This window comes from Hydra vulgaris, chromosome 11 (assembly GCF_038396675.1).
Source record: "Hydra vulgaris chromosome 11, alternate assembly HydraT2T_AEP".
In the NCBI taxonomy this organism is placed as follows: Eukaryota; Metazoa; Cnidaria; class Hydrozoa; order Anthoathecata; family Hydridae; genus Hydra; species Hydra vulgaris.
The window spans coordinates 36,119,078-36,131,332 of record NC_088930.1 but is presented as its reverse complement, the minus strand read 5'-3'; positions in this window follow the sequence as shown (position 1 = coordinate 36,131,332).

Genomic DNA, 12,255 nt, shown 5'->3' with positions numbered 1-12,255 from the left:
AAGAACTGTCTATAACAATTTGAAACGTTTAAAAGAGACAGGCAGCACCTAAGACAAGCCTAGAAGTGGAAGAGCACCGATATCAAGTAGCAAAATTATTATCAAAAAAGTGCGTGATAGAATTCGTCGAAATCCAAGGAGGTCAATGAGAAAAATGGCAAATGATTTGCAAATAGGTCGTGAATCCCTGAGAAAAATATGCAAAGATAAACTAAATTTTATCCCATACAAGATCCAAAAAGCTCATCTTCTCACAGACAATATGAAGAAAGTAAGAATGGAAAGATTCAACCTTTTGCTCAAACGTTTTTTCTTCAGCGCGCCACTCAGGAATTATATTCACTGATGAATGTTTACTCAATGTTGAAGCTTTCTTAAACCATCAAAATGATCGGATATTGTCCAGAAGTATCAGTGATGTAAACATGAAGTGTAGAATATCTTCTCATTCAGGACATCCGCAATCCGTTATGGTTTTTGGAGGGTTAACTTCGGATGGCAAAACTCCGTTAGTTTTTGTGGATTCTGGAGTTAAAATTAACAGTTAAAACTATTTAAATGATGTCCTTATAAAAGGAGTACTTCCATGGTATATACATATATACATATATATATATATACACATATATATATATATATATAATATATATATATATATATATATATATATATATATATATATATATATATATATATATATATACATGAAAATAGTTACATTCACGTTTATATATATATATATATATATATATATATATATATATATATATATATATATATATATACATATATATATATATATATATATATATATATATATATATATATAATTAGTAAAAAACACTTATCTAACTTTTATCTTCGACTTGAAGTTTCACCATTGCTGGATCATCAGGAAGAGTTACTAAATCTCAAAAAAAATTCAACTTATAGAAAAAAATATTTTACAGGAAGTTATAAATTATTATAAAAAATTTTAAATTACTATATTTTTTGTGTTAACGGGAAGTTACAGAAAGTAATTATGAAATAATTTTCTTTGGAATGGGGATAGTTTAATTTGGTCATTTGTTTTTATAATTTTTTAAGAGGTATTTATTTTCGTGCCTACATTTAGAAATTAATTCAGATTTTTTATTTAATAAATTTTCTTGATTTAAATGAGTAATTATTTCAAATTTTTCTTGCAAACATAGCATACATTTTTTGGAAATGTTATTATCATTATTTATGTTTTGGAATTTTATAGTTTTAATTAAGTGTAATAAATCATTTTGAAAATGATTTATTACACTTAATTAAAACTATAAAATTCCAAAACATAAATAATGATAATAACATTTCCAAAAAATGTATGCTATGTTTGCAGGAAAAATTTGAAATAATTACTCATTTAAATCAAGAAAATTTATTAAATAAAAAATCTGAATTAATTTCTAAATGTAGGCACGAAAATAAATACCTCTTAAAAAATTATAAAAACTGATGATCCAGCAATGGTGAAACTTCAAGTCGAAGATAAAAGTTAGATAAGTGTTTTTTACTAATTAATTATTGCTCTGTTCTTTAAGAACATTGAGCACTCTATTTGTAAAAATACACTAACATAATTTACATATATATATATATATATATATATATAATATATATATATATATATATATATATATATATATATATATATATATATATATATATATATATATATATATATATATATTTTTATATACGTGAAAATTGTTACATCACTAGCTCTATGTTAACATTACCTGGCTTCAATACCTGGTTTCTACGGATTTAATAAACAGGTTTTTACAAATATAAACAAAAAGTGAAAGGTGGCGCTAAAAAAAAAAAATTTAAACAATCTGTAATTATCAATGATTCCATAAAAAAGTGATAATAATAAAGGTGAATATAGGTGAATACATAAATAAAAACTGCATTTAATTTTATTTTTTTTTTTTTTTTTTTTGCGGTGTAAATTTCATTTCGTAATTTACTAACTAGATATATAGATAGCAGGGGCGAAAAGAAGACTAAAATGTCTAATTGCCAAGCCCCTTGATAAATTCCGTAAATAAAATGTTTAATTCAAAAATAAGAAATTCCGTTTACTTTTTAAAATAAAAAATGTAAAAAAGTGGTAAAATAGTAAATAAAACATCTATTATTTAAAAAAGTTGCAGCAATCGGCATATGGTAATATATTCTTCTAGAAAACAATTTTTATTTATTTAAAAATCATGAGTCTTTTTTTTTTATAAATACATCAGACTTTAGAACACAAAACAAAAATCTAACGATCAAAAATAAAAAGAATAACAAAGCATATCAAACAAAGACAAAAATAAATTTATAAAGTTACTAAGTACATTTAACTCAATCCTTTTTGAAATTAATATATGTAAATTAACATTATTTATGTGATTAATCATAAGGGTATAATGCATTTTCAGAAATAGTTTTGTGCTATTTTATTCTTTAGTAATAGCTGTCTAAGTTTTGCCTGAAACCCTTAAGCTTTAAATTAGAGCTTTAAGTTCAGTTTTAATAAGGGTTTTAATAACTTTTTTATTCCATACCTTTGGTCCTCTTTTTGAAACTGAATTTGTTTTAAATAACGGGTTAAACTAATTTTTCAAAAATATTTTGTTTAATTTGAATAAAGCATTAAAAATTTTAAAATCATACTTTTGCTAATTTAGAACATAAAAATTAGGAGATGATAAACAATTATTTGGTAGATATTTAGTATATTTAACTTAATAAATAAAGGTTGGGAGGGAGTATAGCGGCTTTCATTGGATTTATTTTTGATTTCATGTTTTTGCTTATTAAAGAGTTTTTTCAATTTATTCTTATTGGTACCATGCTATGTTAGCGTAACTAAGATACCATGCTATGTTAGCGTAACTAAGATAGAAATGAATAAAGAAGAAATAAAAAAGTTTTAAATCTATAAATATCGTACATTTCGTTTAAACCTCGAAAGTTCTTAAAGTTTTACGTGTTTCTCAAAGAATGAACATTTTGCAAAAACATATTTGTAAAAATAAATGACGTTTTATTTGAAAACAGAAAAAAATAAAATCATACGAATCTTCAGAAAGCGATCTATTTGATATTAAACTCACTACTTTGATTCCTGACTAAGTTACTTAAGTTGGAGGGTATACCCATCATATTGCATGCTGAGAAAGTTATCTGAATCTTATCTGAATCATGCCACATTATTTTTTGCAAATGAATAATGTAAAACCCCGTAAACTCGGACCTTTGATAATCGGGCCTTTACTAAGTCGGACGAATTTTTAATTACCGTTTAACTTTCTCTATTGTTTAAGTATAAAATCATCCGCTTAAGTCGTACCCTGGTTATTTTGGACCGTTTGTTAACTTGTACTGCTTTTTTTATGTTCTTCGGCAAAAAACATTGCTTAACTAGGACTTTTACTTTGAACTGCATATAAGCGCACACAATACAATAATAAAATTTTAAGAAAGTCAAAATCATTAATTAAAGTTCAAAACTTAGAACGTGTGAAAATTAAATAAGTATTGTATCAAATAAAATTCATCAAACTAAAATTGTTGATATCATGTTGATACTTTTTAACTCGCTTATCAGGATAAGTCGGACGTTGTTTAAAAATCCGACATATCGAGAGCTTTGCTTAACTGGAACATTTGTTAAGTTGGACTATATATTTATTACCCTTAAGAGTGCCTCTGCCTCAAAAAGAATAAAAATGTGTATTTTTCTAAAAAGCCAGAAACCCCTATAATTTTTATTACCTGTTATCTTCTCAATAAATAATAAGATGTTTTTTAATTTAATGGTAGAGACATTACAATATTTATCTATTCAGTAAAAAAATAGAAATTAAAAAACTGTCTAAAAAATAAAAAATGATTTACAATTAATTTTTAAACTTTGTTTTAAGAAGTAATTTTAAACTTTTTTTTTAGTCCGTTTTCAATATCACATATATATCTTCTAGTGATGGATATAAAGATTTATTGAAATCCTGAATTTCATTGTAATTATCCTTACAGCAGCTGTTTTAAGCTACATTTGTAGTAAGGTCTTGATTTTTTCAATACAATAAAAATCCGTAAAGTTCACTAAATTTTACTACCAGATTGTTCTCCAAAAACAATCTTTCGACACAGTTAATTTAATTCATTTGCGATACTTTTTCTTCTTTTTTTCGACATTAGGTCTTTTTAATATATTCGACACTATTTCGAAGTTTATTTTTCGACATTTTTCATGTCACCATTTGCGACATTATTCCTTATTCTGTTATTCGACTCTCAATTATGCGACAACAATTGTCGCGTTGGTTTGACAAGGTTCTAACTGATTTGTGAGTAGTTTTGAGTAAATCGATGTCAAAAATTGTTATGTTTCTACCATAAAAATTAATTAGTATCAATTGATAATATTTTTCATCCATGATAAGATAAGTATTTGCCTTTAGTAACATTGTTTGTAATAAAAAATTATTTCACTATTCATTGAAAAATAAATACTCCCAAAATGCAGTTAAAACCTTGTCATAGTGAAATTTTCATACCTTCAATATGACATAGTTCTAACTGCTCTTGTCATGGTAGTTGAAAACATATTAACTACTTTCAAATTATGTGATTGAAGCAGTTAACTACTTTTAAATTTTGTAACTGAAAAAATAGTATAATGAACGGTAGTTACCATATTATCTAACAAGATTCTACCGTTATATTATATTCAGTAACAATTACATTATGACCATGGCTATCTTTATACTAACAGGCCGTGCAAACGAACAAAATGTGCGATTAACTGGGGGAAAATTAAAGAACACAGCTGATTTATGTCTTACTTTAAATAAATGTTTTTAATAAATTCTTTTGAATGGGATAACACGGGAAAAAATTAGCGAAACTAGATTAGATAATTTTGATACAAAATAGATAAAATGCGTATTAAAAAAAGTTATTTTAAACTAAAAACAGTTGGTTTATAATACATTCATTGAGAAACAATACAAGCAATCATACCTAAACATGCTGTCCCTGAATCATGAGTGAGCTACCACTGACGTTGACCTTGAATACCAGTCATTTTCTGCGCTGTACATGCAATTTTGTTCAAAAAATTTATTCTTTCATCATTTTCTGTAGATATAACAGCTCTATCATCATCACAATAACGTAAGTCTGCTTATGGTCCTTTAACATCAACAATCTTCCAAAACCCTAGTATTATTTCAATAAATCGTATGGTACCATCTGAATTACTTATATTAGATCATGTCTTTAGAGCAGCTAATGTTTTGTCACAAAATATACGGAGACAAGCAGATACCTTTTGACTTTCGGTGGGTTTTGTTGCTATCGGTACATCATTAAGTAATGAAAGTTTAACTAAATTTCTTTATTCAGTTTCATGTAAATGTTTTGAATCAGCCCATAATGCTGATTTTAATTCACCATCATCTTCGAACTTTAGAGTTTGAGTTTTTTTAGTTAGCCAGTTGTTTCGCGCTGACTTTACTAAGTGGACAAAGTCATAAAGTAAAAATTTATTACTTTCTGTTCGCCATGGCTACCTACAAGTAACCTTAGAGTAAAAAGACTGGTTGATACGATTGTTATCACAAACGATAACAATTAACTTTCCATCAGATTTATGAATACAATCAATCAAATGATTCGCCTGCTCAAATAAAAAATCAGCATTGAGTCCGAATAATGGAAACATACGACATAAGTATTTTGGACCACCACAAACTGAAACCAACATAAAACTTAGAACGTTGATGCTAATCAGTCAGGTTTGTTTACCGTCTTTCTTAATAAAGACCCAGAGCAATATGTAAGAGAAGGCTTTCGTCTATTAATAAAATACATTTTTTTTCATAAATGTTCTTCGCTTTTTTAAATATCTCACTGATGAACTCAAAATCATCAAGAGAAGAATTAAATTTTTGATGTAAGTTTTTGAAGAAGTGAAATACTTGGAAGCTGGTAGTCTTGTCTAAGGCTTCCATAAAGGGATCTTGATAACGAATAATACTCAAAACCACAAATAATCATTTCAGGATTATACTTTTTTGTTCCAATGATAACAGGACTCATTGCATCAAAATGTTCCTAAAGTACATAAATTTTGTTGCTTTTCATTAAAGTATTAAGATATCTCCAACATTCTTGAAGTTGTGAATATGATTTAAATTTTGTTATACTGTTTTTTGATAAACTCTGGATGGTATTTTTCATACCACAATAAAATCCTTTAAAGGTAAAATCATTCTTAATCTTTATCAAAACTCTAGATATTGATGTATTTTTTTCAAAATTAGTAGACTGCATGAATTGTATTGTTGGTGAAGTACCAAATAGAGCTTTTCAAAAAATCAAGGCTGCCAGTTTCAACCTTATTTTTAGGATGCTTAAAATCGACTACTTTACTTGTTGATTGAAAAGATGGAGTTTATCTGGAATTATACTCCGCTCTTCAGACAAAGTTTTATTTGTTCGAGATGAACCAGGTTTTGTAGGAAAAAGATTTTTTTCACACAAGTAAACAGTGAAGGTGGGTCACGAGGTCTCATTTTACCATGCTTAATTATTGTTATATAATTGGGTGGAAAATGACGCTCACATTCAACAGAATTGTCACTATTAGGTATATTATCCCGTGGTATTATAGAAATCCATTGAGCCCGTTCTTCTTTATCAGTTGGTAACTGAAACACCTTTTCTTTATTTTCTTTATAAAAGTTGCCATTGCAACTCATCACACAACATTTCTTTGGTATTTTTTATATTTTATATCAACTATAAAAACAATCGATACGTTTCTATTTTATACAATATAGTGTAAGTACAAAGATTTCCTTTGAAAAATTTTTTATATCAATTTAACTCTTTAAGTGAACTTCTTAACTTCTCGCTTTTTTAACATTGAATAAAACTGACCCCCAGTTTATTGCACATTTTGTTCGTTTAGACGGCCTGTTAGTATAAAGATAGCCATGATTATGACTTAAAATTTTAAAAACATTTCATCGCATCCTGTCATTTTATAGATGAAGAACAACTTGTTAGTAATCTCGGCCCTGGAGAAGCACAAAATACAGCCTTAAATTTTTTAAGTTTAAATCTTTGATTTAACATTCAAAAGCCTAGAAGTTGATAACTTATGTCGGTATTTTTTTCTGTTAGATTTTTTCATTTAATATGACATTAGCACAAGTCATAGGTTTATTTTAATCATGAATAGATAATGTTAGCACAGCAATGTAAGAAAAGAGGAATTAAATTGTAGCTAAATAGCTTTGCTGTTAAACTATAGTCCTTGAAGTCTTGTGGATGTATTTAAATAACAAATTAATAAGGATAAGGTTTTTTTCCGTTAACTTGTTTAAGGGTCCCTATTAATCCAAGTGGACTATAAAAATCAGCTTTCCTTGTGAGCTTTTCAATTTAATCATGCGCCCAATCCACTATCTGGACACATAAATGACATAGAAGTAAATATTTTGTAGTAACATAAATCTTTGTAGTAACATAAATGAAGTAAGTACTTTGTAACGTAACACACTATTTGATATTAAACTGTTCCAATTTTGAGGGATGCAGCAGTCAGATCAGGTAACTTAGTTGCTCATATCGCATTTCCTCTGCCACGACATCTAATATCTTGCAAAAGCCACAGAAAAGTGCTTGCCAGTATTTTCTACCATTGATTCGGTTCATAATGCTTAGTATTGTTGTTTGGTTGCTATATAATATGCTGCCAAACTAATCACACTTTGCTTTCTCTCTTAAAAAATAGTTTCATTTGCAGCATTACTATCTTAATTTAAAGTACTTTTAGATTTCTTTAAAAATCATTTTTAAAATCTTTTTTTTATAACACAGCCTGCTTTTTAAAATTGCTAATAAACATTTTATTACAAGTTATTTAACTTTTTTAATATTGCTAATGTATATGATGTAGTAAATTGAAGTAATATTATTTTGTTCCTCAACTATATTAAATGTTATGCGTTTATTAACTGACCATTCGAGATTAGCGATGGGTAATAAACATGCATGACTGACCGTTGCCTATCTAGACACAGTTAAACGTCCTTACGTTGACTGACAGTTAAGGATATGCGCGGCAAATTGTACTTACATCGACCAACGGTAAGCTTGTGAGAAGAATTATCAATATTAAATTTTAAAAAACGTTTTATCTTATAAAAGGCATTTATTTTTGTTTTTATTAGTTATTTCAACGCTCATAGAAACCAGTACTTTTCGTTGTGCAATATAACGTTATCAAGAAGATTTATAAAAAAATATTAACGCTTTTATGATATATGCATATATGTTTATATATTAGTTATTGTTTCTCCTTATGTGAGGTGTCGGTTAAGGTCTTAGTTATATCAATATCAAAGTAGAACGCTATGTGTCGATATTGAGACAAATGTTTTTATATGATTTTTGATGTGCGTAAAATTCTCTATCATAGTATATTTAACTGAAAAAAATTTGGAATGTCTGCAGTTTATGTTTACCCTCACTGTTAGTTGAAGCCTTGTCAAACTAAATATTAGTTAATCAAACCTGCAGATAGAACTTTGGCGCATTGGAAGTTTGCTTATTTTACGCTAGATCGCAGTAAATTTTAGTTTATTTTGTTTGTCATGATACAAATAGTCAAATAAAGTCATTATGTCAATTTTGGAAAAAGTGTCAGTTAGAACCTTGTCAAACCAACGCGACGAACTTGATACATTATTCCTTTTTCACATATTTGACAATCGAATTTGCGATAATAAAAATTTGCGACAATAACAATTTTGTGACAGTATTCCGCCATACCCTTTTGGAACCATTTAAAATTCATTCTGTTGGTATTTAAAATAAGTGGAGATGATAAAAATGACAAAGGAAACTCTACTTTTCTGAAATCTGTGAAATGATTGGTAAAAGAATTTTTGCTTTATTCTATAATTAAAACATTAACATGATGATCTCTTTACCTTGAAATAATCATGGCTAGTTTATCCTTCCAGTTTCTTATTGAGATTAGTAAAATAAGCTGTCATAACCGTAGCAAAACAAACTCTTTCGTAACAAATTGCTCGGGTATTCAAAAGCTTTAACGACAAAAAACGTTTTAATATTGATACAGTGACCGAAACATTTAAAAACACCCCTTAGAATACCAAAAGATATTTTTATACAACAATAGACAAGAATATCGTTCATTAACTTTATCAAGTAATAAAAGAGTTTGCGAAGATTTAATGTTTTTGAGATATTTTTCATCGACTATATTTACTTCAAAGTCTTTTATATTCTAAACCTAAAAAAGAAATGTTTGACAAAAATGCAATGTTGTTTAAAATGATAGCAACAGCAGGGTTAAATGTAGAAAAGTTAATTTCTATTTTTATTCTAATAATTCAGTTTTCACACAGTTTGTATTTTATGTTTAGGCGTTACATTAAACTTCTATGTTGACATTTTTGCAGGCAAACTTTATTAACACACTTTCGCGTAACTAAGTGCTTGACAAATAATTTATAAATAATTACGTGCTTTATTTCAATATAATTCTATAGTTTCAATTCATTATTTCATTGTTTCAATTCATATTTTTAATTCATTATTTCATTGCTTCAAGAAAAATTTTTTGAAAAAATATAATTACTATAGCTATATTAAATGTTTTAATTGGTTTCTATAAAATTAAAATGTATGTAACTTGAAAATGCTGAACAGCCGCGCAATTTGGATAAAAGAGCCGCATGCGGCTCGCGAGCTGCGGATTGCCGATCCCTGTGGTATACTAAAAATATTGTAAAGGTTTTAGTAATGTTATAATTAAAATTTTAATAAAAATTTAAGTTAATAAGCCTAACTTTTTTATCGTTTTATTGATCTTATTGATTACCTTAAAAAGAAAATGTTTTTAATATCCATCAAAAGGTAAATAAACTATTGTCATATTATTTTAACTAAACAAGCACATTCTTTAATAAGGAAAGAAAAGGTTGAAACTTTTAGTTTATATCAACTTAGGTCTGCTGGTTCGGTAGAGCCAAGAAGGTTGAAAAAGTTAGAAAGTTGTAAAAAAGAAAAAGGAAAACTTCAAGAAAAACAAAGTAGTAAGGATGAAAGTTGTAAAGAGTTTAACTCTGATGAAAATAAGATTTCTTTCTTTTTAAAACTCTGATAGAAAACATTTTTAAAAAATCTAGTATATTTTAAGATATCTCTAATATTACATGGGTCAGTAATTGATATAGTTTTGTTCTAAAAGCAACTTTGCAGCAGCCATAGCTACTGCAACACATGTTGACGGAGGACTTGAATACGAGAATGACTACAGATTAATAATTTGTCACATAAAAAATTCTAATAGCTCGGAAAAAGCTAATAATGAATTTCCTAATAAGTTTGATAATTACTGTAATACAGAGATTTTAAAGATAAATTTATTTTAGTATACTTTTTAATGGACAAAAGAATCTGACTAAAGTATTTTTAACTGTTAATGGATCAAACAGATATCTTTAATGTTAATCTATCAAACAGTATCTCTTGTGTTGAGCAGTATTTATTTCATTTCACTCGAGTAAAAGAGAGAAGAAAATGAACACGCTGAAACTATGACTTATCATTGAGTACAATGCAATAAGGAACATCACCTCATACTTAACAGCAATTGCTGGAGGCACTACCAATGTAAACACTGGTTAGGAGAAAAAAGGTTATGCACTTGACGGAGCTGAAAGTTGGGCAATTGTTAAATTGAATTGTTTATGCTTTATATACCTTTGAATTACCATTCAAATTGTAGTGGTAATTCAATGGTTTGCTAATTTAGTTCCATAAATCTATTTAAATACCCACCGATTGCTGTTAACTGCATGTTGATGTTTTCTTTGCATTGTACTCAAATATATGCAATAACTTTAGTGTATTTCTTTTTCATCTGATTAAATTATTAAAGTGAGAATCTATAGCCGGAAAGAAAGTGGATTCATTGGAAACATTTTATGGCTATTAAATAGTTAAAGTTAAACTCAGGTCGTGATCATGTTACTCATCAACTAAATCTTCTTGATGTTGACCCTGTTAACATGGCTAAACGAATAAGATCTGTAGAATTCAGGAATTATGGTCTTCATAGAAATTCAGCGCTAAAATTTCTGAACTACAATATCATTCTACGAAAAAGCAAGCCGAGTTTGTTGCAGGAGTGTAATTATGTTTAGAATTTATAAAATTTAGTTTCATTTGAGTACCAAGTCAGCCAATTTTTTAAAAAAAATTATAATATTTAAGTCCCGTTAATTAGATTTTGTAAATAAGCATGTACTAAGTTAGTTGAGATAGTAAGATAACTGAGCTTAAATTGAATCTTTTAGGTAAAAACGTTATAAGGTAAAATAATTATAAACTAATAATGTAAAAACATTTTAATAAATGAAGTCTTAATTGCTGTGACTTTGGTATTTGTGAATTTATTTACACTCCGGATTTGACTATTTAAGCATTTTAATACTTGGTATACAATTAAAACTTTAAGTTATCAAGAATTTAAACTTTTGTCACTATAGATATTAACTATAGATATAACATATTACTGCATTGTAAACCATAATTGCATTATTAGATAATAAAGTGTAAATGTGCTCAGTGTCACTGGGGTTAGTGTTACCCGGTGCGGTAAACTTTTAATTTCACCCCTCTAGACTTTTACTAACAGGGCCGACATGGATTTTGAGTTTGTAAAAAAAAATTAGATCTTTTAAAAAAAAAATTTGGGCATAAGAAATATAATCTTTTGATCTTGAATAAAAGGCTTTTGAGTGAACTGAAGAAATAGCAGAGTTACTAAAAAAGATTATCAAAAAATCATAACCTGAAAACTTTTAGTTAAGTCAAACGCAAAAATAAATTAAAACGAGCATAAGCAGTTCTGTCATAATCGCATTTTTTTCAAATTGATATCATTCTTTGGGTCAGGTTATAATGGTGTCACCCGGTGCGGCCTGCATCCCCTTAGAGATGCGGGCCGCACCGGGTGCCGGTGACTCTTCTATTTCTTTGCTATTTCTTCATTTCACATAAAAATCTTTCGTCTTTTATTCAAGATTACAAGATTGTACTGGGTAGCCAGAATTTAAATTTTAAAGTTTCAGAAAATAAAGTTCAAATAAATTCGTTTGTTATTAGTTTTATAGATCACTG